At 42.3% G+C, this 27,386-nt stretch overlaps 1 long non-coding RNA gene across 1 annotated transcript in view; it reads left to right on the top strand.

Annotated features, from left to right (window-relative positions):
• Positions 1-3,969: 3,969 nt before the first annotated feature.
• The window catches only part of LOC137143494 (uncharacterized), a 158,641-nt gene continuing 135,224 nt past the window's right edge, over positions 3,970-27,386 (top strand). The window contains exon 1 of the long non-coding RNA XR_010917174.1: positions 3,970-4,106. This is a non-coding gene — a long non-coding RNA (uncharacterized lncRNA). The remainder of the gene's footprint in view (positions 4,107-27,386) is intronic.

Genomic DNA, 27,386 nt, shown 5'->3' on the forward strand with positions numbered 1-27,386 from the left:
TTGGATCACCTCCTGCATCCATACTTGCTACAAATAGGCAAAGGTCACACCTCCTGCCTCTCTGACAGCCCACTCGATGAGAGCATAGGCCTCTTTAGTGACTTTCCTAGCCCAGGGCCAAATACAGGACATTTGTAGAGCTGCAACCTGGTCTTCGGTTCACACATTCATGTCCCACTAAGCCATCACACAACAAGCTCGGGACAACGCAGACTTTGGCAGGGCGGTATTGCAATTGGCACATCTGTGAATTCCTGGCCCACCTCCAGAGGTACTGCTTGTGAGTCACCTAGTATGGAATAGACATAAGCAAGCACTTAAAGAAGAAAAGATGGTTACTAACATTCCATAACTGTTGTTCTTTGAGATGTGTTGCTGATGTCCATTCTATGACCCACCCTCCTTCCCCTCTGTCATAGTTCCGGCAAGAAGGAACTGAGAGGGAGAGGGGGCCGGCAGCACCCTTATACCGGCACCTAGATGCACCACTGTAGAGGGTGTGAGAGCCTACCCTACAGATACCACTAAGGCAAAAATCTCCAGCACCACTGCATGTGGCGTACACGTACATCTAGCATGGAATGGACGTGAGCAACACATGTTAAAGAACAGTAGTTACGGAAGGTTTGTACCGTGCCTGTCACAATGAGACCCTGATTTTGGTTGTGGCCTCTAGTAACTATAGCAATATAAATAGTAATTACTGACTTAGCTAGGGTACCGTATATGGAACTTCTATATTTTGGTGGGATTAGTCTTCACAAGCATCTTTCTCTTTGATTAGCATTTGAGGTCCAGTTCCACTAGGCCAAATTTAGATTTCTTCAAAATAAGCAGTCTTTGTGCAGAGGAACCGAAAAGGAATTTGTGGAAAAGAATCCAGGGGCTTAGCAGGGAGCAGTATGATTCTGATACTACAGGACCAAGGGCTATAGTCTTCACTGGCTGTCTGGCATGCCCCTATGTAGAAAGTTTGAGCCTATTGGAACTATATAATGGTGGGTCCACTGACCACTCCCCTACTCCACCACCACTTGTTCATGCTGTTTGAGAGAGACATTGCAAAGCTGGGGACAACAGCGGGTCTAGTGTATTCGTGGCCTACAGCAGAAAGTGGGGCAGCATTTGACCCACCGTTAGTAAAAGACATTTTGTTACAAGCTAGTAGGAATAAAAAATTCACATGAAAAAAAATTAGATGAAAATTTTAAAAAATGTTTTCATCAAAAAATTGAAATGTTTTGGGGGGTTTCTGTGTAGTGGCTTATAAAATGCAAAAGATATCTTTTAATCAGTCTAGCATTTTTTTCAAGAATCAGAAGTATGCACTTGAGTAGGAGATAGCAACAAGGTGAACTGTACAGTATCTATTCCAGTGAGAAGCTGATGAAACGACCTGCTCTTTTTTATTGAGTTTAGAGTGGGTGCTTTACCAGAACTAATGAGCTCTTAACTGAGATCTCCCTTATTAGTGAGCTCGTTCTGAATAGTGTCATGAAGTCAAACTCTTAAAAAAAAAAGACCTTGGCTCATTCAGATTGTGTCTTGTCACCAGAGAATTTGGCTACAATGAAACCCACCTCATAATGCAACTTGGAAAGTACAATTCCATTTCAAGTGAATCTCACCGAGAGATTTATTTGTATAATGGGTTCATTATACAACTCCCTATCTCATCCTATGGGTGTTCAAAATCTGATCTAAATTTTGCAGCTCTGGTACCACTTCAGCCAGAAGTAGCAGGACTTAAGCTCATTGCATTTCCAGTACAACAGTCTTTTGCTTAAGTGCAAAAATGTAATTTCATCACCAAGGGGTTTTGAGGGTTTTCTTGGACCTAGTACTTGGTTTTATGCCCTGTGCAGGGTGGTGCTCCTTATACATTTATCAAGCAAGCTCTAGACCTCTTGGTCCATGACTCAAAGACAGACACTTGCTGGGTGGTGCAAGTCATCTGTGAACAAAATATAATCTGAGAACAACATGTCCGCTATTGGGATTCCCTCTGAGACCTCTTTTTACCTGGCTTCACAAGAACTCAGCTCGATTCCAGGCTTCATCACTCAGTTGTCTTATCTGGCACACAGCAATGCTGTGCAGCGTTGATCAGATTCAAATGCAGGGGGTGGATGCAGGGTACTTCACAGATCCAAAGTTACACAGAAAACCTCATCTGTTATATACATTTACACATCTCATTGCATTTACTATACATTGCATGGTGCGTTTTGGGATTGCTTTGGTTCCTTTATAGCAGGGGTGGGGAACCTTTTTTCTGGCAAGGGCCTGATGGTGGTATGTGGAAGACGGCTGAGTGTCTGCCGTCGAATCCCCCCCGCCGCCGAATTGCCGCCGAATTCCCCCCCTGCCGCTGAATTGCCGCGGGCCAGACCAAATTCCCCACCCCTGCTTTATAGCAACCAATTCCTGTACAGCGTGCTCTCTCCATGCACTGTCCATGTTCGACCTACTCTTTACATTATCTTGTCCATTGTTATTTTGTTCTTTGTAAATGGTTCCCTGCATTCACTCCCATTGTCTTAGCCAGTTCAGACATTCTGTCTCTTAACTCACTGATCCATTTACCTGTCTTAGTTAGCACAGACATTCTATTTTCAGGCCGCTGATCTGCTTACCTCCCTAACCCAGTCTTCCAAGAAATGAGGCTTTCCCCATGTTTAATTACTCATGTCAAGCCAGGCCTACGTGCCACTGCCTTTGTTCTTTGTCTTTTATAATAGCCTTCCTTTCATTTCCATTCTGTTTTTCTGAGCATTATTTTTTAAATTTATCACTCAGCCACATTTTCCCAAGCCTACAGTAGTTGCAATCATTTGAACGTCCATTAATATTAAGGCTCAACATATGAATCAAGGGGTACGAGCTTACCGCCTCTGTATAGCCCACCACAGTGTCTCCACTGGCTGTACAGTATTTTCCCCAGTTTCTTGATGCTCAGCTATTAGTTGGGCCGTGGGGAACAGTTGCTCTATTTTCCTTTCCAGCTTGGACACCCCTTGCTTTTCACTGCTGAGTGTCGCTACACATACCCTCCATGCTGCTGACTGAGGTGTGTAGTGTAGACATAGCCTAAGACTGGTCAGCTAAGTATGTGCGCTATGCCAAAAAAAGGAATGCATATTAAACAATGGGTGGGGAGGAGGGCATGTGTGTGTGTAAGGACGGGTTAATGGCTAGGATGCTCACTTAAGCTTCAAGAGACTTAAGTTCAATTTCCTGTTCTACTACAGACTTCCTGTGTGACTTTGGGAAACTCCCATGTGGACAGATTTTCAAAGGTATGCAAGGATACAGATAGATGGCCTGTGGGCTTTTTTCAGAAGCACCTAAACAGGTTTAAAATCAATAGGTGTGAGGCAGCTAACTGCTTTTTAAAAATCCCACCAGACACCTATTTGTATCTTTAGGCACCTAAATGCCTTTGAAACTCTGGCCCTTAGCCTCTCTGTTCAACAGTTCCTCATCTGTAAAATAGGGATGATAACACTGCCCTACCTCACAGGTGTGTTTTGGGGATAAGTATATTAAAGATTGTGAGGCCCTCAGATACGATGGTAATGGGGCAAGGTAAGTACCTAGTATAGTTGGATTATACCTACTCTTTTCATATTTACAAGAATAAATATGTTGTTTATAAAGTATTTTGAGATCCTTGAATGGAGTTTGCTAGAGATTATATATATATTTATCACCCTGTCCCCTTTTGTGTAGTTGTATGTGCCTCTTTCCTAGTGTGAACTAGGAAATGGTTATATTCTTTCACTGGGCAGCAAGCAAAAAGACTGCCTTTTTAGGCTGCCGGAGGAATCACAATTGGAAAGAAAAGATGGCAGCTGTGGCTTATTAGGATGCTGCAGGGTGAGGCTGACAGCTGTGCTGCTTGAGTGGAAGGAAACCATGATAAGAGAGCAGCACCCAGTGCTGGGAGATGAGGGACAAGGGAAAAAAGTGAGTGTTCTGTAGAAGGGAAAGGAGGTTGCTCAGTGGCTATTTCTGACTTGGGATAACACGGCTGGAGGAAGTTACTGGCTACTTTTATCCTGAGGAGGACTATGTTGGTATCCAGAGACTTGACACATAGTAAGGTCTGGTTTTATTTATTTACTCTGGCTGGAATGTTTGCCAAAAGAAGTTGCCTTGGTTCGGTTGGTGGATGCTTAAATTAGCAGAAGAAACCCGCCTTCTGGTGTGTGTGTTTTAGTTCTGTCCTGTGGCCAAATGGAGTCATGACTGTTTTATTTATGCTTGGACTGAGACTAAATGAGGCTGTAACACCACTGCGGGTCAGCTGGTCTCATTGCAATTGGGAAAAGAGCATGTTCTGGGATTTTTCTTTTTTTGTTTTTTTTTTAAATGTAGCCTTAGAATGCTTTGCCTGGTCAGGCTTGCAAATAACCTTTGTAAAATGAGTTTAACAAGCTTTATAGTTGTCCTACCCCGCTCAGCAGCTCCTTGTGCAATCTACTGGTCACTGTGTGTTATGCCTCCCTGCTCCAGTGCCTGACCAGGAGCTGAGAGTCTGTAACAGTCTATAGCTATGGAAGGCAGCACCCTAGTTTGATGTCCAGAGCCTCTTGCTTTAAAGGTCTCCAGTTCAATCCCTGCCCTCCACAACTGCCTGTTGTGTTGGTCAAGAGGATGATGGTCACGTTGGCTCACCTGCTCTCATGCTGTGTATACTTTACTCTGCTGTCTCACTCATGACTCTGCTTCTTTCCCCTCTGTTGCCACAAGCTTCCTTCTAGGCCCTGGGGAGGCATAGGCACACTTTGTGCTCCCAAAGTCAGCATGTCCAAATGCCTATGAAGCACTAATCTCTGGCTGTGGTGTTTAAAGGCAGTTACTCCCCCAGAGGCTTTTAGCTGTTACTTTTTATTAATGGGTGGCCCTCTATTTTTTTTTTTAAAGGACCCTTTTTCTCCCTATGTACATTGATAGGTTTTAACAATGTTAGTTGAAACAACATTTTAAAAATCCTAATTTAACTTTTTTTTAAACCAAAAAAGATGCACAGTCTGCTGTGGGTGAGCATGTTTGAAAGCTGCTGCTGCAGACTTTAAGTTTCAGTTTTCACTGCCTTCAAGGCAGGACTGGACATTAGTGCTAACATCTATAAATGACATTGAGATACAGGAAGATTATGTACTTATGGCCCTGGAGAATATACCACAGTGAACAGTCCTGCACCAGCAAGGAGAGATGGTAGATTAAATGTGCCAATGGGTGTCTCCCAGCTCAAGTTTCTATGACCGCTTTAAATCTGTCTATCTGTATAAGCATTTCTGATGTACCTATCACCTGCCCTGAAGGTGAATTCCATTAAATACAATTGATTTCCTGTACAAAAGAAACTCCATTCCTGCAAGAGACTGAATTTTTAAGGCTCCGGGTATATCACACAAGGCTAAATTCTGCCCTATGCAGATGGTCTGTGTACTGCATAACTCTCAATTAAGGGTGAATTTCACCCAAAGAGACCAAAACTCTACTCCATATGTTAACCTGCTTTCCTGATGGAATAAGCCTCAGTGACTGTTTTCCAGGACTTTTGTTGTTTTCTCACTTCACTAGGCAAGGCTCTCTAAACATTCTTGTATCCTGATCTGCAGTTAGCTAGCTTCAGTTTCATCTTGATTTCTAGTAGAAGCAAGTTTTCTAACCAAGGGCCCTCTGTTAAGAGTGCTCTGTCCATAAAATAGCCCAAGAGGTCAGACACTTGGCTAGTGTAAATTAGTATGGCTACATTAAAGTTGATGGGTCCATGCCAGTTTACACCAGCTGAGGAACTGACCTGTGAAGATCAGAAGTCAGATGAAATGTTGCAGGCCAAATTCTCTTCTGGGTATATACATGGGGTTTCCATGCCCTTGGCTGGGAGCACCATCTCAGAGTAAAACGTGGTTCTCTGAGTTTGTTACTTGGCTAGCCCCCAATTTTCTCAAACATTCAAATTCTCAGGAAACATAACCTCCTACTTCAAAGTCTAGACACAAGCAAAATGACACCATTTCTACCCAAATGTTCTGGGGGGGGAGGGGGAGGAGAGAGGGATGGGACACTTTCCACTCTGGACTCAACTAAGATTCTTCATAGAAATGTGCCCGGTAAAATGTGTTATGTCCACCATTCATCCTACAAAAATGGCTTTCCTTTCTGCAGGAAACAATGAAATAATTCAAAGCGAACCTGTAGAATGTTTTACTTTGCACAAAATGAGCTTTGTTTCTGTTGGTTGTTTGTTCAAAGAGTGTGGGGGTTTTTTGTATACCCCTAATGCCTGTTGATATCATGGGAAACACTGTAGACTTGATCGTAACCATTTCTACAATGATGCGCAAGTTGTAAAAAGGCACAACGATTCTTTATCGACACGTGGGGTAGGGCTCAGTCCTGTTCTGGAGCATGGGAAGTGTTCAGATCCTTGGCGCCCCAGCACATGAACTCTATCGCTGGTAGGCATGCCGTTTGGAGGGTGTGCAAGGAACACCATTTGAAATGATGGTGCCACTGCTGAAATCATAGCTGCTCCCCACATGCCCCAAGAAGAACACTATCCAAGTCAGAATTACTCCAGCAGCCTAGCCCCTTCGGATGGGCCACGGCTTAAAAGACACAATCTGGTCTGGTGTGAATTGCATCTGTGTGTAAGAAGAAAGAAGATCCTTTTTAGTTAAGGAGATTTTTCTGTGTGATCATGGGGCAAGTCACTTACTTTTTGGCTAAGATTTTCAGAAACAGAAGCCTAAAATTTAGCTTCTAAATTTATATTGATGCACCTGTTTAGGGTTGATTTGTTTGGGGTTTTGTTTTTTGTTTTTCCCAAAAGTGCTGAGAATGCAGCAACTCCCATTAACTTTGATGTTGCGTTAGAAAATTAGGCTATTCATTTAGATGCCTAAATATGGATGTAGGAGCTTAACTTTGGCCTCCTCTTTTTGGAACTCTTGGCCTCTGTACTTCTGTTCCTGATCTTGTAACATAGAAACAATAATACCCTGTACCACAGGGTTATTGTGCGAATAAATCTGTAATTGATTGAGAAGTTCTATTGCTTCAACAATGAAATGCAAACAGTTTGTGTTATTACAATGCCAAGGCTAGGCCTTCAAACATAAAAGGAAAGGAATTCAAAATGTAAGCTTCTTGTCCTAATATTAACTCACCCAACATTATGAGTACCGGTGCTTCAATCCACCAACTCAAGCCAACCTGTCAGCAGGGAGGCTGTTCCTGGTCCCCTCCCATCCCAGGGCACATGGAGCTGGCAATGCAGAGGCAGGTCCCTGCTGCTGGCAGCAACATCTGGGGGTTGACAGTGCTGAACTGAGCTCATGGCAGACAATCCCAGCAGGCATCTACGGTGCTGGGGGAGAGATAAGAGGAGGGGAGCCTGTGCTCCTGCTGGGTCGGGGTGTCCCTTCTGTGGGCTATTACCTGCTCCAGGGCACAATGGCAACTATCTCCTGGGGCCCTGAGGTCAGGGAAGCAGGGCTGGATGTGGGGCAGAGACAGCCCACAATCCCTTGCCCCACCACATGGTCTGCAGCCCTGAGTGCCTGCGATGTTGGCAGTCAAGCAGTATATATACACACATTTAAAACACCTTCCACTTTTCAAGGCACTGTTTGTGGCCTCTTGTCTTGAGTTTAATAAGATAGAGCTGTGCCAACTTTCCAGGTTCTGTGAGGCAATAACGTGTTGCAATGGCACAGCATTTAGAGTTACTTCTTGCTCTGTGGCCACTTTGCTGCTGGTTCATGAGTTCAAACCATGTGGCTAATGTTCAGAAGTTACCGCAGCCCTGGTAATGAAGCCAGAGAAATGGGGTGGGCTGTTTTGTTTAAAAACAAACCCCTTTTCTTCCTCCTCTCCCCTCCCAAGAACAGAGTTTGCCAGAGGACTCGTGCACGCCTCAGGCAGAGTTTGTAGCCCGCTCAGTACAAAGAAAATTTAGAGAGACCTTTTAGTACCTGGCTCCATTTTTCCATTGCCTTGAACCTTGTGTAGTCATCCACACCAGTGCAACGAGGGTGTAAAATACTAGTGCACTAGATGCGGTGGGGTGCTGCCTACTGGCCACCCACCAGACTACTCTGAGCAGAAGCTGGATCTCAGGGTATGTTAAACCTTTGGAGCTTGAACAGAGTCTATTCACTACCCCAATCTTGGGATCCTTAGGCACCCTCTCATGGCATAGATCCTTTGTCTAGAAGCCCATCCTGACAACTGGAACTCACTGTCCAGCATCTTAGCCTCCCTGGGCCCAGTGCTGACCCTTCAATCTCCCCTTTACTTCAACACACCCTTTTCCAAAACCCCACTGCAAGGTTCAAGCCTTGTGGTTGACAGGTTAACTCTCTCTCTCTCCCAGGAGACTTATGACATTTCTGAAACACATAGCCACACACACACAAGACACTTTGCCCAGAATCTAGCGCATTATTGTTCTTTTATCTAATCATATAAAGCACAAGAGTTGAGATCAAATAGAAAACAATAAACATCCCAATCACAAGTCCCTTTACTAACTCACCCTTCCCTTGGCAGTTCTGGTGGGGAGATCTGTCTGAGCTCAGGAAAGCAGGCCGGCAGGGTTGCCCCTTGTTCATTCAGGCTGTTGTATGCTGGGTGACTTGTGTGGTAACTTTCCATTGCTCCTCCCTTCCCTCTCCCTTCAGATGGAGGAGGAAGTATTTTCTCCACTGTGAGCAAACCTACTTGGCATAACTACCATGGGCAAAGCACACTTGTTTAAACTGAAGTACCTTTCTGTTGTACTCAGTATGGCGTGTACCTGATGTTTGTCCAGTCGCAGTGATGGATCCACATCCATATGGACTTTCTATGAGCATAATTTCAGGATACAATTTCATAATGTCAACCAGAATTCATAAGTTGTACAGACACCACCCCAAATCATCACAGCTAGTCACTCAAAATAGCATGTTTCGCATCCACTTAGCACTGGTATGGATGACTACACCATGTGCATGGCAATAGAAAATCTGGTCAATAGAATCTAAATCACACCTGTTGGTGCTAAACATGTGGTTGCATCATTGGGAGAGTAATGCCTCAGTGCCTGGCCCTGGTCTCAACAGTTGGTTGCCCCATAGAGTAATGGGCCTTCTATCAGGAGCTCTTTCATCACGGGGGTCCTGCGCCTTCGTTTACATTGATGGAGTGAATCAAGCCCATGTTTATAGTGAGAGCTATAATATATCTAATCGCCCACTGTAAAATGTGGACAACATACAGGAAACACCTAAAGGTGCTGGAGAAGTATCATCAATGCTGTATGCGTAAAGATTCTCTGAATCAAAATGGGATGATAGACACACTAACATCAACATCCTCTCACAAGCCAATATTACGAGCATTGAGGCAATTATTGTTTATCATCAACTTGTCCATCCATGTTGTCCAGATGCCTGATTCCAGACTACCCAAACAAGTTGTCTTTTCTCAATTCAGTCAAGGCAAATGTGCTGGAGGAGGGTAGAAAAATGCTACAGAGATTCCCTTAAGGCAAATGTGAGGAAATGCAACTTTGAGGTCAACTTATAGAACATATAACCCAGGACCAATGACGATAGAGGAATTGCTTGAGGCAGGGAACTTAGCACTTCGAGAATCAGATGTGACTATACATAACGGAAAATGGAAGCGACAGAACGTGGTATGGCCCATACCAATACCTCAGGTTCGTCTGTCCTGTTCCAAAATACATGTCTGCAATGTGACAGTCTGTGGCTCCAGAGTAGGCCTTATCAGCCATCAGCAGACCCACAGATAATTTTGAAATGGGCAATCCATAAAAGACAATCATCCTCGACTTCGAGGGATTTCCCGATGATATCTAATAGCCTAACTTGCAATTATGATCTAATGCCGGTGGGATATTAAATGAGCAAAGATAACATCACAGTTATACTCACTTGTAATCTCTATGGACACTGGCTTTAGAGCATGTTCTCTGATAAAGCATTATCATCACTCTTAGGTTGTCTCCATAAGCTATACCACCATTTTCTGCATTACACCACCCCTAGAAAACTGAAGTACAGACTTTAAAGACAGTCTATGTATTAGCAAACATTTTTAAACTAATAACAAATCAATCCAACACTTCATTTAAGCACACACGCATGCACTCCACCATGTAGAATTGATAATAGACCAGATGCTACTTTTTCTTACCCTTCAGCTATGCTCTTTTTATTTTATTAAAACATAATAAGCTCTACTAAAAATATGTTTTACTATGTCTGCATTAGTTAACAGCCTGGTAGGAATTCTAATTATTATTGAGTTTCTCATAGAGTTTTACAAAATGCCCTTTCCTTAAATTTCTAGAGGCCTCTTCAGCTGCAGACAATACTTGTATAAATATTTGTTTATCTGGAATATTTTTATTTTAAAAAGCTGCAATCTTTAGTGCTATACAAATATTGCTATTTGTAGTAAAACTGGTAGCTGTCATACTTCAACTGTTAGTATTATGGTGATCAAGTGACTAGAGCTAGGTCTTGAGAGTTGGGAGTCCTGAGTTCTAATCTTGGCTCTGATTCTGACTTTGTGAGTGACGTTGGGGAAAGTCACTTAAACTGACTGTGCCTCCATTTGTAAGATTTGTGTTAAGGCCTAGGTATGGGATTTTCAGAAGTGCCTATGTGATTTAGTGTTGTAGCCTGGTTGGTTCCAGGATGTTAAAGACACAACATGGGTGAGGTAATATCTATTTTTTTTTTTTTTTTTTTGAACCTACTTCTGGTGAGAGAGACAAGTTTTCAAGTTTACACAAAGCTGAAGTGACCATGTGACCTGAAGAGCTCTGTATAAGCTCAAAAGCTTTTCTCTCCCCAACAGATGTTGATCCAACAAAAGATATTACCTCACCCACCTACATGGTTTAGGAGCACAAGTCCCACTTACTTTCAATGAAATTTGTGCTCTTAAATCAAGCACTTCTTGATTACCCTTTGTAATCCTAAACGCAAAGATGCTATAATGTATTTTTACTGTTGGGGCCCAGCAGTTGAAGCAACCATACCCTGGTAAATTACGCCTGGGCCTTCAAGGCAAGGATTATATTTTTGTTATAGAATCATAGATTCATAGAAATGTAGGACTGAAATGGAGTTTGTCATCCAGTACTTCCCTCCATGCTGAGGCAGGACCAAATATACCTAGACCAACACTGAAAGTGTTCATATCCAAAACTGGATATAGTACTTCAGCTGAGGCCTCACCAGTGCCAAGTGGAACTGAAAAATTACCTTCCGTATTTTACATACAGCACTCCATTTAATAGATCCCAAAATATTAGTCATTTTTGCAACTGCATCACATTGTTGATTCATGTTCAATCTGTAATACACTAGAACCCCTAGATCCTTTTTTTCTGTAGTACTGCCTAGTCAGTTATTCTCCATTTTGTATTTGTTTGGGTTTTTTTGTTTACTTCCTACATGTAGTGCTGTGCACTTTCTTTTTTGAATTTCATCTTGTTGATTTCAGACCAATTCTCCAATCAGTCAAGGTCATTTTTGAATTCTAATCCTCTACTACAAGTGCTTGCAACCCCTCCTGGCTTGGTGTTATCCACAAATTTTATACACGTACTCTCCAATTCCTTATCCAAGTCACTAATGGAAATATTGAATAGTGCACAGTGCATATTGAATAGGGCACAGGACAGAACCCCGATGAATATGTCCTCCCAGTTTGATAGCAAACCATTGATAACTACTTTTTGAGAGTGGTATATCAACCAGCTGTGTGCACACCTTAAAGTAATTTAATCTAGAGCACATTTCCCTAGTTTGCCTATGAGAATGTCATCTGAGACTGACTGATATTTTTGCATAGCACCTAGTATAGTGGGATCCTGGTCAATAATTGGGGTCACATGGAAATACTGTAATACAAATAAGTAACAATTAATAAGCAAATCAAGATTGCTGTAGATGGTTTTTGCTGCTTTTAAAATAGGTCTGCTGTGTTTCTTCTATAATCCAGCATCCAGGGAGGATGGAGTTAGGCTGTTCTCAGTGGTAGTAGATGATGGAACAAGGAGCAATGGTCTCAAGTTGCAGAGGAGGAGGTCTAGTTGGATATTGGGATAGTTTTTCACTAGGAGGGTGGTGAAGCACTGGAATGGGTTACTTAGGGAGGTGGTGGAATCTCAATCCTTAGAGGTTTTTAAACTGCAGCTTGACAAAACTCTGGCTGGGATGATTTAGCTGAGGTTAGCCCTGCTTTGAGAAGGGGGTTGGACTAGAAACCTCCTGAGGTCCGTTCCAACTCTAATCTTCTTCTTCTATAAAAGTCAATGGCAAAGCTCCCATTATCTTCAGTACCACAGAATCAGACTCATGGGCCCAGATTCAACTGAGTACAGATGTTTAACTGCAAGCATGAGTGGTCCAATGGGGCTAAAATTAAGCACATACTTAAGCAGTGCTCCTCTGAATTAGAGTGACAGACCTCAGTAGCAACTGAAGCCTTTAAGCACACCTGCCAGAGTGCTAATTCAGAAAGGAACTTCCTCCCCTGAGAACATCTTCTGTCCAGTCTAGTAAAGTTAGCTTTCAAGAACTTACTGTAGCAACTGCCTAGCAGAACATGATTGTGCTGATAGAACATAGAGCAGTGATTTCTCTGGTAACAACCACAAACCTTTCAGGGACTGAGAGTGAAAACTGAGCCTCATAGAAGTCTGTGGTGAAGCTCCCTAGGACTTCAAGGAGGACTGGGATTTTATCTTTAAATCCTGAATAAAAAACTCCTGCAGTGCACCCATATGTGAACAGTCAGACCATGTGAAGCATGGAGTAAATAAGTTCTATTCGTTGAGCAGTTTGACCCCAACAGTTGGAAGAGCATGCACTCCTCAAGCTGCCTAGGATAGAGATGCACACACTTGCAAAAGTTTAGAATTTGAATGCATTGAAACAAGCACAAATTGAGTAATGGAAGATCTAGTACTTGTAAGCAGAAGTTGTCCTTCCCAACAATAAATAACCAAGGCTCCTTACATACTGGGTCAAGTAGAGCTGAACGAATAATGGCTTTTTTTTGATTCAGTGACCAAACTGAAATGAATTCATTTAGGATTGACATGAAATTAATTTTTTGGATTTGTTAGTATGCTTTCAAGTGTTTGATCTTTTCTGTTTTAAGCATCATTTTGAAAGAGGTAACGGGGGTAGCTTTGCTGATATTTACAGTGAGCAACTCGTATGCACGTCAGAGCATGAACGAAAGCAGAAAGAGGCACTAGTTTGCCAATTTTAAAAGAGTGAGAGAGGCTGGCATCAATCCGTGATCAAAGACATATGTCAACATCTTAATAGTGAGAGATAATAGGCAGGGTGGGGATAGGTCCTAATGGCCCTGAAAGTGAAGACAAGTAGCTTATGCTTTTATGTAATGGAAAAAGGGGGAGACATTTTGAGGGATTCTTCGGTGAAAGACTATTCATTCCACCCTGCCCCGCTAACCCCCCACTCACCCCCCCAAAAAAATCACCCAGCTTTAGTGTAGAGGGAGAAGGCAGTCCTGGGACAAGGAGGATATGCTAAAGGAGCAATTAGAGAGGTAGGAGGAGAACTAGGAGAGGATAGAGTCACATAAGCCAAGGGAGGACAAAATTTCAAAAATAGCAGCACTGGCTACTACTGACCACTGACCGGTCTAAAATGGATGAGAATGGAATACGGGTTCTGAGCTGTAGCTAGGAAGAGGTCATTAGAAGTTTTGGTGAGTGTGCTTTCAATGGAGCACAAGGGGCAGAAGCCAGATTGGAAAACATCAAGGATGAGACTGGAGGAAGACTGACTGTAGACCGAGCACTCAGTGAGCTAAGACTCAAAAGGGAGAAGGGTGGTAGAGTTAGCTAAGCAAGTGGCTGAGTGGGGTGGGTGTTTGTTTTAGATGGGAGAGACTAAGGTATGCTTTTACTGTGAGGGGAAGAGTCAGAGAGCAGTGAGGTTAAGGAGAAGAGTAAAGGCATGGATGAGTGTCTGTGAGGGAGATCAGAAGGCAATGGGGTCACTGATGCAAGTGGAGGGATTAGAGAAGAGAGATGACTAGGAACTTCATATGGGTGTCTTGAAAGCAAAGACAAATAGCTTATGTTTTATATGATAGATGAGGGATTTTTTTAACAAATACACTGGGGAGGAGGACAAAGTTGTAGGAAAGAAGGGGAAGGCAAGCTGGGGAGGGGGAAAGAAGAATGACAAAGAAAATAGGTCACATTATATTTTAGGAAATAATTGGCCAGATGCAGTGTAGAGAGAAGTGGGGGTTTGAGGAGAGAGTCCACAGTGGCCAAAAGACAGCTGGGATTGTGGTCATGGAATTCAATTAAGCTGGAGAAGTCGAGTTGTTTAGCGAGGCAGATGGCAGAAATGAATGGGAATGAAACTGTAGTGGAGAAAGTCAGCATGGTCATGGGATTTCCACTAGAGAAGCTCTGCAGTAGAATGGGAGTGAAGGAAGCAGATGGTGGTGGTGAGCCAGGGGTGGGGGTTGGCAGGGAGGACCATGCCTGTCTCCCTTTGCAAAAAGTGTAAAGAGTGGAGGCGAGCGAAGCATGGACAGAATCAATACCCATGCCATTGGAAGAAAGGGCTGGGAGGAGAGGGCTAAGAGCAGATGAGAAGTAATCAGCACCGATCTGCTGGAAGTCATGGAATGAGTGAGTGACAGGGTTGAGCACAGGGCACCGATGGGAAATGATGGGTGCTTAGGGAAAGACCAAGTCAGGTGAATGGGAGACTTGAACCAGAGCTGAAGGTCAAATAAAGAGGGGAGGGTGAGGAAATGTGCAGCTAAGGAACAGATGGGTCATCAACATGGAAGATGACATCACCAAAGAAGAGCGTGAGATTGTGGGGAGAGGAAGAGAGTCAAGAGTCAAAATGAGACAGGAAGGCTCCTGGGGAAGAGTTGGGTTGACAGTAGATGACAGCAACATGGAGCAGGAGAAGAGTCAGATGCAGTGCTGTTTGGAAGTGGTAGAAGGGGAAGAAAGGAGAGGTTGGAAGCTGGAATTTGAGCACTGCACAGCTGATGAAGTATGTGCTTCAAAACAATGAGCAAGTGCTAGTCCATTCTCCACTGGCAAAAAGTAAAGGATTGGATAAAAACCTAGTTTTCATATTGAAATTAGGATTGTAGGGTAAATGTTCAGACATGGAATGCATAGTGAAGTATCAAATACAACTGAAGTTTAGTAGGATACAGTTTTTGTAAAACCAAGAACATGCAGCAGACAGCAATTTCAACAGAACAGAGTAATGAGATAGCATACTTGTTTGGTGCACACTATGAAATTCTCTTTTCACTTCCCTGGCTTCAGTTCTTATGTCTCCTGCTATAAAAGAGCATCTATCCTGCAGAAGAAAACTTGAAAGAACTTGCTGATGGTAATGTATGCACAGCTACCCTGATATTGAAGATTAAACATGGTGGCTTAAAACATCTTGCAAACATAAGAAAGCAGTGCTAATCACATGGGACTAAAAATAGTTATACAAACTGACATTAAGAAAATGGAGGATAATCATAGAATCATAAAATATTAGAGTTCGAAGGGACCTCAGGAGGTCATCTAGTCCAACCCCCTGCTCAAAGCAGGACTAACCTCAGCTAAATCATCCCAGCAAGGGCTTTGTCAAGCCTCAGCTTAAATATCTCTATGGATGGAGATTCCATCACCTCCTTAGGTAACCCATTCCAGTGCTTCACCCCCCTCCTAGTGAAAAGCCTTTTCCTAATATCCAACCTAGACCTCACCCACTGCAACTTGAGACCCTTGCTCCTAGTTCTGTCATCTGCCACCACTGAGAACAGCCTAGCTCCATCCTCCCTGGAACCCCCTTTCAGGTAGTTAAAGGCTGCTATCACATCCCCCCTCATTCTTCTCTTCTGTAGACTGAACAAGCCTAGTTCCTTCAGCCTCTCCTCATAAGTGCTCCAGCCCTCTAATCATTTTTGTTGCCCTCCACTGTACTCTCTCCAACTTCTCCACATCCTTGTTGTATGGAGGGGCCCAAACTGGACACAATACTCCAAAGGCGGCCTCACCAATGCCAAATAGAAGGGAATGATCACTTCCCGTGATCTGCTGGCAATGCTCCTCCTAATGCAGCCCAATATGCTATTAGCCTTCTTGGCAACCAGGGCACACTGCTGACTCATATCCAGCTTCTTATCCACTGTTACCCCCAGGTCCTTTTCTGCAGAACTTGCTGCCTAGCTCGTTGGTCCCCAGTCTGTAGCTGTGCATGGGATTCTTCCGTCCAAAGTGCAGGACTCTGCACTTGTCCTTGTTGAACCTCATTAGATTTCTTTTGGCCCAATCCTCCAGTTTGTTTAGGTCACTCTGTATCCTATCCCTACCCTCCAGGGTATCTACCACTCCCCCCAGCTTAGTATCGTCTGCAAACTTGCTGAGAGTGCAATCTACCCCATCCTACAGATCATTGATGAAGATGTTGAACAAAACTGGCCCCAGGACCGACCCCTGGGGCACTCCGCTTGTGACTGGCTGCCAGCTAGACATGGAGCCATTGATCACTACTCGTTGAGCCCTATGCTCTAGCCAGTTCTCTATCCATTTTATAGTCCATTCATCCAACCCATACTTCCTTAACTTACTGATAGGAATACTGTGAGAGACCATATCAAAAGCTTTGCTAAAGTCAAGGTATATCACGTCCACTGCTTTCTCCACATCCACAGAGCCAGTCACCTCTTCATAAATAGTCTTGGACCTGTTCCTTCAGCACTGCGGGATATTCACCTCCTTCCCATTCTGTGCCACCCAGTGCAGCAGTCTGGGAGCTGACCTTGTCTGTGAAGACAGAGGCAAAAAAGACATTGAGTACCTCAGCTTTCTCCACATCCTCTGTCACTAGGTTGCCTCCCCCATTCTCTAAGGGGCCCACACTTTCCCTAATCTTCCTCCTGTTGGTAACATACCTGTAGAAACCCTTCTTGTTCCCCTTCGCGTCCCTTGCTAGCTGCAACTCTAATTGTGCTTTGGCCTTCCTGATTTCATTCCTGCACGTTCGAGCAGTATTTTTATAATCCTCCCTAGTCATCTGACCAAGCTTCCACATCCTGTAAGCTTCTTTTTTGTGTTTAAGCTCACCAAAGACTTATTTGTTAAGCCAAGTTCGTCGCCTACCATATTTGCTATTCTTTCTGCACATCGGGATGGTTTGTTCCTGTGCCCTCAATAAGGTTTCTTTAAAATATTATATCTATAATATCCTCTATTCACTAATTGAACTCTATAGAAAATGATGACCTGGTATGTAACTGTCATGAATCACATCAGTCACTGCAAAGCAACTGAATTTAGGAAAATAAAAATAAAACAATGCAATGGGATTGTTCATGATTACAGCCTCTAACTGTGCATAGACTGTGATCTTGGAATTATTAATCATTTTGTATCTGGCTGTTCCTGGCCCACGAGATGATTCTCAATGGGGAACAGGACAGAAAGAACCTCCTCCCTATCTTGTATTCCATCTTTGTGCTCCCATTCTACAGGCTGGATCCAAAATCTTAGGGGCATAAGAGCACATCAGGTCTACTCTCCCTATTGAATTTAGCTTCTCCAATGGGGGAAGAAAGTGGGGTCATGACCCAACTTCCATCCACACAAACTGCTCTAATAGCTGGCCAGAGAATACAGTGGATACTGTTCACCTTTAAAAGGTCACATAGCTACCACACTTTTCTTGCATGTCCTGGAGCTCCAACAGACATTGTACCCAAAATAGGTTGGAGTTGATGTTGTATAGGAAATGGGTCAGTAAGTAGCAAATGCAATTAAATGTAGAGATGTAAAATAATTAGGGCCATAGTTGGCGCTCACTCAATGCCATGGACGTTTCATGATATTGATAAAATCAAGGGAAAGACAAGGTTCTTGGTCAGGAAGAAGAGAACCAACTTGAAACTGAATTGTCATAACATAGCATCTTCCATTTGACTGAAAGCAAGTTCATCCCTGAAAGCTAAGCAGGTTCTGCAATCCTTTCTCATGCTAATAGATTTTAAGGTTAGAGGGAATTATCATGATAGTCTAGTCTGACCTCAATATTGCAGGCCACAGGACATTACCCACCCACTTCTGTAATAGGCCCATAACCTTTGGCTGACTTACTGAAGTCCTCAAATCTTGATTTTTAAAGTTTTTAAGTTAAAGAGAATCTACCATTTTATCCTAGTTCAAAAGCAACAAGTGACTCGTATCCCCACACTGCAGAGGAAGGGAAAAAATCCCAGGCTCTCTACCAATGTGAATTGGGTGGGGGACTCCTTCCTGACCCTATGTATGGTGATCAATTAGACCCTGAGCATCTGGGCAGAACCCACCCACCAGACACCTGGAAAAGTATTCTTTATGGTAATTCAGAGCCCTCCTGCTCTGGTGTCTCATCTCCCACCATTGGAGATATTTGCTAATAGCAGTCGCTGATCGGCTACTTGTCAGTGTAGGCAATCTCATCATATCATCCCCTCCACAAACTTATCAAGGTCAGTCTTAAAATAAGTTAGGTATTTTACCCCTACTACTCCCCATGGAAGGTTGTTCCAGAACTTCATTTCTCTGATGGGTAGAAATCTTTGTCTAATTTCAAGCCTATGGATGGTCAGTTTATATTCAATTGTTCTTCAGCCAATATTAGCCCTTAATTTAAATAATTCCTCTCTGATATATTTATGGAGAACAATCGTATCTCCCCTCAGCCTTCATTTTGTTGTGCTAAACAAGCCAATCTCCTTTTGTCTCCTCTCCAAAGGTAGGTTCTCCATTCTTCTGCTCATCCTTATAGACCTCCTCTGTACCTGTTCCAGTTTGAATTCATCTTTCTTAAACATGGGAGGCCAGAATTGCAGACAGTATTCCAGTTGAGGTCTCAAGTGCCTGTATAATAGTAATAACACTTTCCAATCTCTATTGGAAGTACCTCACCTGATACAGCCTGGGATCCCATTAGCCTTTTTCACAGATGATGGTAATTTGCAGCTGATGGTCATCCTGTGATCAACTCGCACCCCCAGGCCTTTCTTCTCCTCTGTTGCGTCCAAGTGAAACGTTGCTATAAATTGGGAACAATTCTTGTTGTTAGTCCCTAAGTACATGACTTGGCACTGTTAAATTTCATCCCATTTCTGTTACACCAGTTTTCGAGGTCATCCTTCTAACTCAGCAATCACTTCTCATACTGAGCATAATTAACTCATGATTAGTGAATGAGCGCTACTCAACACATGAACGAGTTGCATAGTCTGACTGAGCTAATAAGAATGTTTCTATAGAAAGGTGGCTCTGTGTGCTTCAAGGTAAAATGAACCTTGAGATAAAAGTGGTTCTTTTTTTATTGTGTACTCTCAATCTAATTTCCTGCTTATTAGAAATCTAAAGACTAAAAAAAGCTTTATTCATTACAATACTTCTGCTCAATGTGCAGCTGCTGCCAGAAGGCAAAAGATGTAATGATGCATAAGGAATGGATGGAGAATAATACGGAAAATATTTTAATGCCATTACATAAATGAATGGTATGCCCTAACCTATAGTACTGGTCAACCCATTTCACTGCAAAATTAGAGGATCAGAGATGATCAATGAAAATGACCAAGGCATGGGAAAAAAAATCTCTCAGATTGGAAAAGAGTGGAATTTCTTGACTCTTATTCTTCTTTCTAAGGTAAACAAGTGTATAAAATAATACATGGTAGAGAAACTAGATCATCAGTTTCTGTTTTTTGTGTCACAACACAAGAACAAGGAGACTTTCAATTAAACTGAAAGGTGGTGAATTCCAAATAGATGAAAAGATACTTTTTCACTCAATGCATAATTAGACTATGCATTCATGGGATGTCATTGAAGCTAAGGATTTAGTTTTAAGAAAGGAATGGGATATTTATATGGATAACAAGAATATCCATATTTGCTATATCTAAGGCAAATAAGGAATGATGGAAAGGATTAAAACCTCATTCTTCAACTAATGGGGGGAGAAACACATAATCCAACATCTGTCTGCTGTGGTGTTCTTGCACGTTGACCAATCATTTTCTGCTGGCCATTGTCTGAGAGAGGATGCTGGGTGAGATGGATCTCAGGTCCAATCCAATATGTCAATTTCTATGTTTCTACAATTCTCGTGTGTCTATATGAGAGTTAAATAGTTCAGTGGGATTGTTCAATACACTTTGATCTCTGGAGACATGGGTTCCAATCCATCTGTCACAAATAGAATTAACTGGAAAAACTACATTCCTATCTGGTGGGGAAATTCTGGTATTTTGACATTTGTTTTTGTCCCATATCAGAATGGGTGTAAATGGGAAATGTAAAATATTTTGTTGACATTTTTGACAATGTTTTGTCCTTGTTCATTGACCTTAGATAAAATAAGGTATTGAATTTTGTTGGATTTTTTTCTGTGTGAAAAATCTGTTTCCTAGCGAATTCTTTGATTTTGACAAAACTCCACTTTCCAATGGGAAAATGTTTAATTTACAATAGTTTTACCAGTTCTCATCCCTTCTGTTAGCAAACCATCATACAGTTAGGTTGAAGAGAGGCTTGGGTCTGAAGTAGGAGTATTGCAAACCTAAAGTGAGATGTGTTAACTCTGGAGATGTTGGTACCGTATCCATTAACACTGCATATTACTCTCTTCTGAGCCCTGCACTCATTCAAAGTTTCAAAAATAAAGTAAAATTGGATCTAAACATATTATTCTCAACATGTGCATTTTTCACATTAAGGTATGATGGGGAAAATAATGTTCCGAGGGAAAGTCAGTGAAATTTTGATGGTTCGCAAAACTAACATGGAAAAGACCTATTACATGATCTAGCTCATCTTCTTGACAGCTCACTGCAGAATGTTGTATGAACATTTGACTTCTCTCTTAGGGGCAAAAATACTACTTCTGGTGGTCATTTTCTTCCTACTGATTTATTTATTCATGTATTTGCTACAGACTTACATATGGTTTTCCTGCAGTAAAGTAAACCACTTATATGAAGTGAACTCAAAAATTAGTTCAGTATCTTTGGGATGAATCATTTTCATTCCATAAAAGCTTCAGTTCAATTTTATTTGAGGCTATTTTTAATACACTTATGGTTGTGGGGGTAGCGTACCAAACCATTATTGAAGTAATACGGGAGATTTTAAATGTGAAAATGGTCTTGGCGAGATACATGCCTGATGGGAGGTTTAGAACTTAGAAATGGAGAGATGTAGCTAAAGCTGTTTGAAGAGAAGTTGTGAGAAGAAATGCTGAAAGAAAGGGGAGAAAATGGATTGTGCAAAGTTAAATTTGAAGGCCCAGGCAGCAATTTGAGCTGCTGTTCAATGTGAAATCTCATGTCTCTGTTGGTAACTGTGTTATGCAGCTAACGACCCAATCAACAAACCTAAAGAAGGGCTACATAAGTGCTTGCATAAAGTGAATACATTGTGAATATTTGGATACTGATAAACAAATGTAATTAATCCCACTTAACCTGAGAGGAGAAGTGACCCTTGACTTTATAATAAAATACTTCAGACTTCCATTAGGGTTGTCACTTATGAATGTTTGTTGGTAGGAATAACTTTGTGTATCCTGATTCTATTACGGCACTGTTGCAACACAACATGAGGCTGTTGCATTCAAAACACATCATTTGACTAACTGCACACCCACACTGGAACACATGAGCTGATCCCGTAGTACTAATACAAAATTTAAAAATTCAGAACTAAACAGCTACGACCTTTCTGTTTAATGGTCCAAACTGGAACCCTGAATTCAAACATCTGAATTTGGAGAGTTCTATCATAACTTCAGCTTCACAGTTCAGACCCATTTCAAAATGACATCATGTTCCAGTGAAATGTCATCTAGCTATTAGTTTTTGTGGTCTTTTTCCCCTTAACATGCAGTTCTCAACCAGGTTCAGTGAGGCAAGAACCTCAACCCAAAGAAATCAGCAATTAGTTTTGTCTGTTGCCTCTCCAGAATGCCCAGAAGAAATCTCCCAATGTTGCCAGACAGCACAAAAGTGCTTGTTGCTGTTTCTATTTTATTTGGGGAATGTGTTCAATTGCCCATACAACCCGATGAGTCTTGGTCCCTTCTTTTCATGTCCTGCAGAGGAGGATTTCATGGTCCTCTGTATTGAAAACTGCTGAATAAATTATAACAATGAGCGTGGAAAATTGACTTTTGTCCATCTCCAGGATGAAATGATGAACCAAAAATATGACATTTTTCATTCCCAGGCAGATGGATAGGCTTGAAAGAAAGCCGTGAAATCCAGATGCAGTTGGAGTGGTCTGACTACAATTTTGTTGACAAACTCTGCTGGAAAGGGGAAATTTTTGACTAAACGTTTAGACTCCACTTATTTTAGCTGGCTTCTACGCTCACAGTTGTGGGATTTACAAACTTCATCACTAAAGAATCCAATTCTCCCTGCTGATTCTTATCAGCAGTGATTGGCAATGGTCTGGCTTTCTCTTTCTGATGTTTATTTGATCATCACTGTTGTATCCAAGCACCAAAGAAAGTGGCATATTGGTTCTTATCATGCCTCTGCATGGGGATAGGTGGAACTGCCTGTTGGAGAGGGAAAGAACAAATCACTGGAAGTTAAAGCCAGACCAATTCAAATGAGAAATAAGCCTCCGTTTTTAAAAATGAGGGAGATTCATTATTGAGATCAGTACTCCTATGTCTTCCAGACAAGACTGAGTAAAGCATGTCTTCCAGAAAGTCACCCAAAAACAAGTACAAGGGGTTTAATGCAGATGTAACTGGGTGAAGTTCTATGGCCTGTATTATGCAGGAGGTGTGACACACCCTGTTCAGGTCACTCAGAACTGTAAGCCACTGTTAGTGTGGAGATGTCTGGAGGATAGTATTTGAGTAACACCGGAAATGTCTCACACCTTGCTTCTTCAGTACAATATTTAATGCAAATATTAAAGTGCCTGGATATAGTTTGTAATCATTGCCAAGAGTAATTGTTTGCTGCCTCACCCATCCCAGCTAGGGTAGCCAGCATTTTGAACCTGTTTTTCTGTGTTTATATCAGTGTGAGAAGGGCTTTATCTTGCACATGGACACACATGCTTTTCATAGTGCAGCATATTTTAAGTCCAAATAAAGGAAGAGCAGCAGGGGCAAGAGGAATGCATTTGTTGAAAGAATCTGGCTCAACACAGGAGCAGAGCATGGGACTTGGCTAATAATGATCAGAAAATTCCAAGAGGGGGTGGTAATTACTGAGCAGACTCAATTACTTTTCTTTCAAGTCACTATAGAAAGTCACCATGATGAGCAGGCATTTCTGCTTGTCTCACCTATCCTCACTCTGAAAGCCGAGTCAATTAAGAGGTCGGGGCTTGGGTAAGTGGTGGGGGATGTTTTGAGAGCTACTAGGAGTTCCTAATATATTCAGTTGCACACAATGAAAAGGCAGAAGATGTGGTTGCTATCATGGCTTGATCTTAAAATGTAGCATCTACGCAACAAGCAAGTATTCTTCCTTTACTTAGTAAGGAAGCCCTTCCTCAGAATAATGCATGGTTCACTGCAGTGTAGTTCATGGAGCTAAAGAGAGCTCGGGGGGGAGGAGGCAAGAGCTTTTGTTACTCCTAGAAGCAAATGAAAAAGTCCTTTCAGACTGGAAAAACACTGGCCACTTTGAGTGTCAGTTATTACACGCTCTCCATACCCAAATAATAATTGTACTTTAAAGTCTATCTGGATCAGGGTTAAGGGACAGTGGAGGATGGCGTAACTGATTAAATGAGTTTTTATATTAGGAATTTAGAGGAGATATCTAGGAGATGCTCATGTAGTCTCCATATGTGATTCTAACATTGAGCGGGAGGAAACTTTGTGAGAGGAGAAATGGAGCAAGAGAGAAAGGCGCAACAGAGAATAGGATAATGGGCATCAAGAGGAAATCTACTGTCTTTGGTATTGGCACGAACAGTCAGGTAGGAGATAATAGGAATGACTGTACCCAGTTGGTTGAATCTGAGTGAAGCTGAGCAGAAACCACTAAGATATCTTACACCAATGCACGGAGCTTGGGTAACAAAATGAAGGTACTAGAGCCATTGATACAGGAAGTGAAAGCAGATAATATAGGGTTAAGAGAAACATGATGGAATAGTAATGACTGGAGCACAGGTGGGGATGCTGTTTTAGATTCAGTATTGGTAAGTAGTGAGGACATCATAGAAGAACTGTTTTGTAGAAGACCGCCTTGGTTCTTGTGATTATGAGCTAATTCAGTTTAAACTAAATGGAAGGAAAAAATAGGTCTGGAATGAGGGTCTTTGAATTCAAAAGGGTAAAATTAAAAAAAAATGAAGGGATTTTCTTAGGGAATTGGGTTGGACAGAAGAACTCAAGGATCTGTGGAGGAGCCTTACGGTTAGCTTCTTTAAATTTGACTTAAAGTGTCAGAAGCCTGAATCCCAAGCATGGGGAAGAAAAAAAATCTGTACAGAAGGGTTGCAGACCAAACTGGATGAGCAAGCATCTTAAACAAATTATTAAGAGAAAGCAGAAAACCTACAAAAAGTGGAAAATGGGAAGGATCAGCGAGGAAAGTTGCCTCTTGGAGGTCAGAATGTGTAGGGGAAACATAAGAACTGCCAAAAGCCAAGCAGAGTTGGACCTTGCAAAGGAAACTAAAACAAACAGCAAAAGGTTTTATGCCATATAAATAAAAAGAAAACAACGAAGAAAGAAGTGGGACCACTAGGCACTCAGGATGCAATGGAGATTAAAGATAATCCACCTAAATGAACATTTTGCCTCCCTTTTTAATAAGGGTAATGAGGACCTTAGGGGTAGTGGCTAATGGAAATGAGGATATGGAAGTAGAAATTACCACACCTGAGGTGAAAGTAAAACTCAAACATTTAATAGGATCAAATGCGGGGGGAGGGCTGGATAATCTCCATCCAAGAATATTAAAGGAATTGGCACATGAATTTGCAAGCCCATTAGCAATAACTGTAAACTCAGGTCTTGTACCCTATGACTGGCAAATTGCTAATATAATTCCTATTTTTAAGAAAGGAGGGGGGGAAGTGATCTGGGACACTCCAGGCCCTTTAGTTTGACCTCAGCTGTATGCAAGGTCTTGGAACAAATTTTGAAAGAGAAAGTAGTGAAGGACAGAGGTAAATGGTAATTGTGATAAAATACAATAGGGACCAACGCAACTACAACAACACTACAAACAACAATATGGAAAAGGAGATCATTCTGTTATAGGCTTGCATGGAAGTGCATAGAAGTGAAGCTTTTTTTAAAATAAAACTCTATTGACATCATCCCTACTAAGTTTCTCTAGGATTCTTCCATAGGGGAAAACAGCTGCAGGGCCAAATCTTTTTCTGGTGGTATTGGTGTAGTTCCATTAATGTCAATGGATCTGCACTAGTATAAACCAGGAGAGAATGTGGATCACAAGCTCTTGCACACAGGGCATTGAATGGCCTAGTATTACTTTCGAATCACTAATGGGCTGGGCTGGATTTCAACCAACAAGAGCTATGCTAGACAATCAATAATTATCATGAGCCCTATTATCTCCCCCAAAATAGGATTTTCCAGCCAAATTCTTCCTGCCTTCAACTAGGTCAACATGAGAATTTCTGTTGTGTCTCAACAACGAGAGTCCTGTAGCACCTTAAAGGCTAACAAATTTCTGCGGGCATAAGCTTACGTGGGCTGCAACCCACTTCGGCAGATGCATAAAGTGGAAATCGCAGGGGGGGGAGGGAGTGCGTGCGTGTGCGTGCGCGTGTGCACGTGCGCCCAAGGGTAAGAAACAGAACAATGGGGAGGGCAAGTGCTAACAAAGTCACTTCAGTTAGGATAGATGAGGCCTATTCACAACCATTGATTAGAAGGTGAGAATGTGTGAACAGTGACAATTACCTCTTGTACGGAGATAACCATTCCAAATCCCTGTTCAGACCCAGTCTGATTGTGTCAAGTTCGCATATGAGTTCCAGCTCTGCAGTTTCTCACTGAAGTCTGTTTTTGAAGTTTTTTTGTTGAAGAATGGAAACTTTCAAGTCCGTGACGGAGTGTCCTGGGAGATTGAAGTGCTCTCCTTCTGGCTTATGGATGTTACCATTTTTTATGTCTGATTTGTGTCCATTTATTCTTTTGCATAGTGACAGTCTGGTTTGGCCAATGTACATGGCAGAGGGGCATTCCTGGCACATGATGGCATATATTGCATTAGTAGATGTGCAGGTGAATGAGCTCCTTATGATGTGGCTGACGTGGTTAGGACCTGTGATGGTGTCACTAGAGTCGATGTGCGGGCAGAGCTGGCAGTGGGGTTTGTTGCAGGGATAGGTTCCTGGGTTAGTGTTCTTGTTGTATGATGTACGGTTGCTGGTGAGTATTTGCTTCAGGTTGGGGGGCTGTCTGTTAGCAAGAATAGGTCTGCCTCCCACAGCTTGAGCGAGTGAGGAATCATCTTCTAGGATAGCTGTAGATCCTTAATGATATGTTGGAGAGATTTTAGCTGGGGGCTGTAGGTGATGGCCAGTGGTGTTCTGTTATTTTCTTTGTTGGGTCTGTCCTGTAGTAGGTGACTTCTGGGTACCCGTCTGGCTCTGTCAATTTGTTTCTTCACCTCTCCAGGTGGGTACTGTAGTTTTAAGAATGTTTTATGGAGGTCCTGTAGATGTTTGTCCCTGTCTGAGGGATCGGAGCAAATCCAGTTGTAACTTAGGGCTTGGCTATAGACAATGGATCATGTAATGTGTCCAGGGTGGAAGCTGGAGGCATGAAGGTATGTATTGCAGTCAATTGGTTTTCAGTATAGTGTGGTATTAATGTGACCATCCGTTATTTGTATTTTAGTGTCCAGGAAGTGGATTTCTTGTGTGGACTGGTCCAGGCTGAGGTTGATGGTGGGGTGGAAATTATTGAAATCCCGGTGGAATTATTCGAGGAACTCTTTCCCGTGGGTCCAGATGATGAAAATGTCATCAATGTAGTGTAGGCAAAGAAGAGGTGCTTGGGGACGAGTGTCAAGGAAGCAATGTCTTAGTTAGCCATAAAAATGTTGGCATACTGTGGGTCCATGAGTGTGCCCATAGCTGTGCCACTGACTTGAAGGTATAGATTGACTTTGTCCTGACCTACAACTACTTCAGGTTTGGAGACAAAGTTCAGCTACCAGGTGTGCCATATCATCATCAGGGAAAATGTTCCTGATGGCTTGTAGTCCATCTTTGTGTGGAATGTTGGTGTAGAGAGCTTGTACATCCA

Source organism: Emydura macquarii, unplaced genomic scaffold (genome assembly GCF_026122565.2).
Source record: "Emydura macquarii macquarii isolate MOO-44397 ecotype Brisbane River unplaced genomic scaffold, CSIRO-AGI_Emac_v2 contig_3328, whole genome shotgun sequence".
Lineage (NCBI taxonomy): Eukaryota > Metazoa > Chordata > Testudines > Chelidae > Emydura > Emydura macquarii.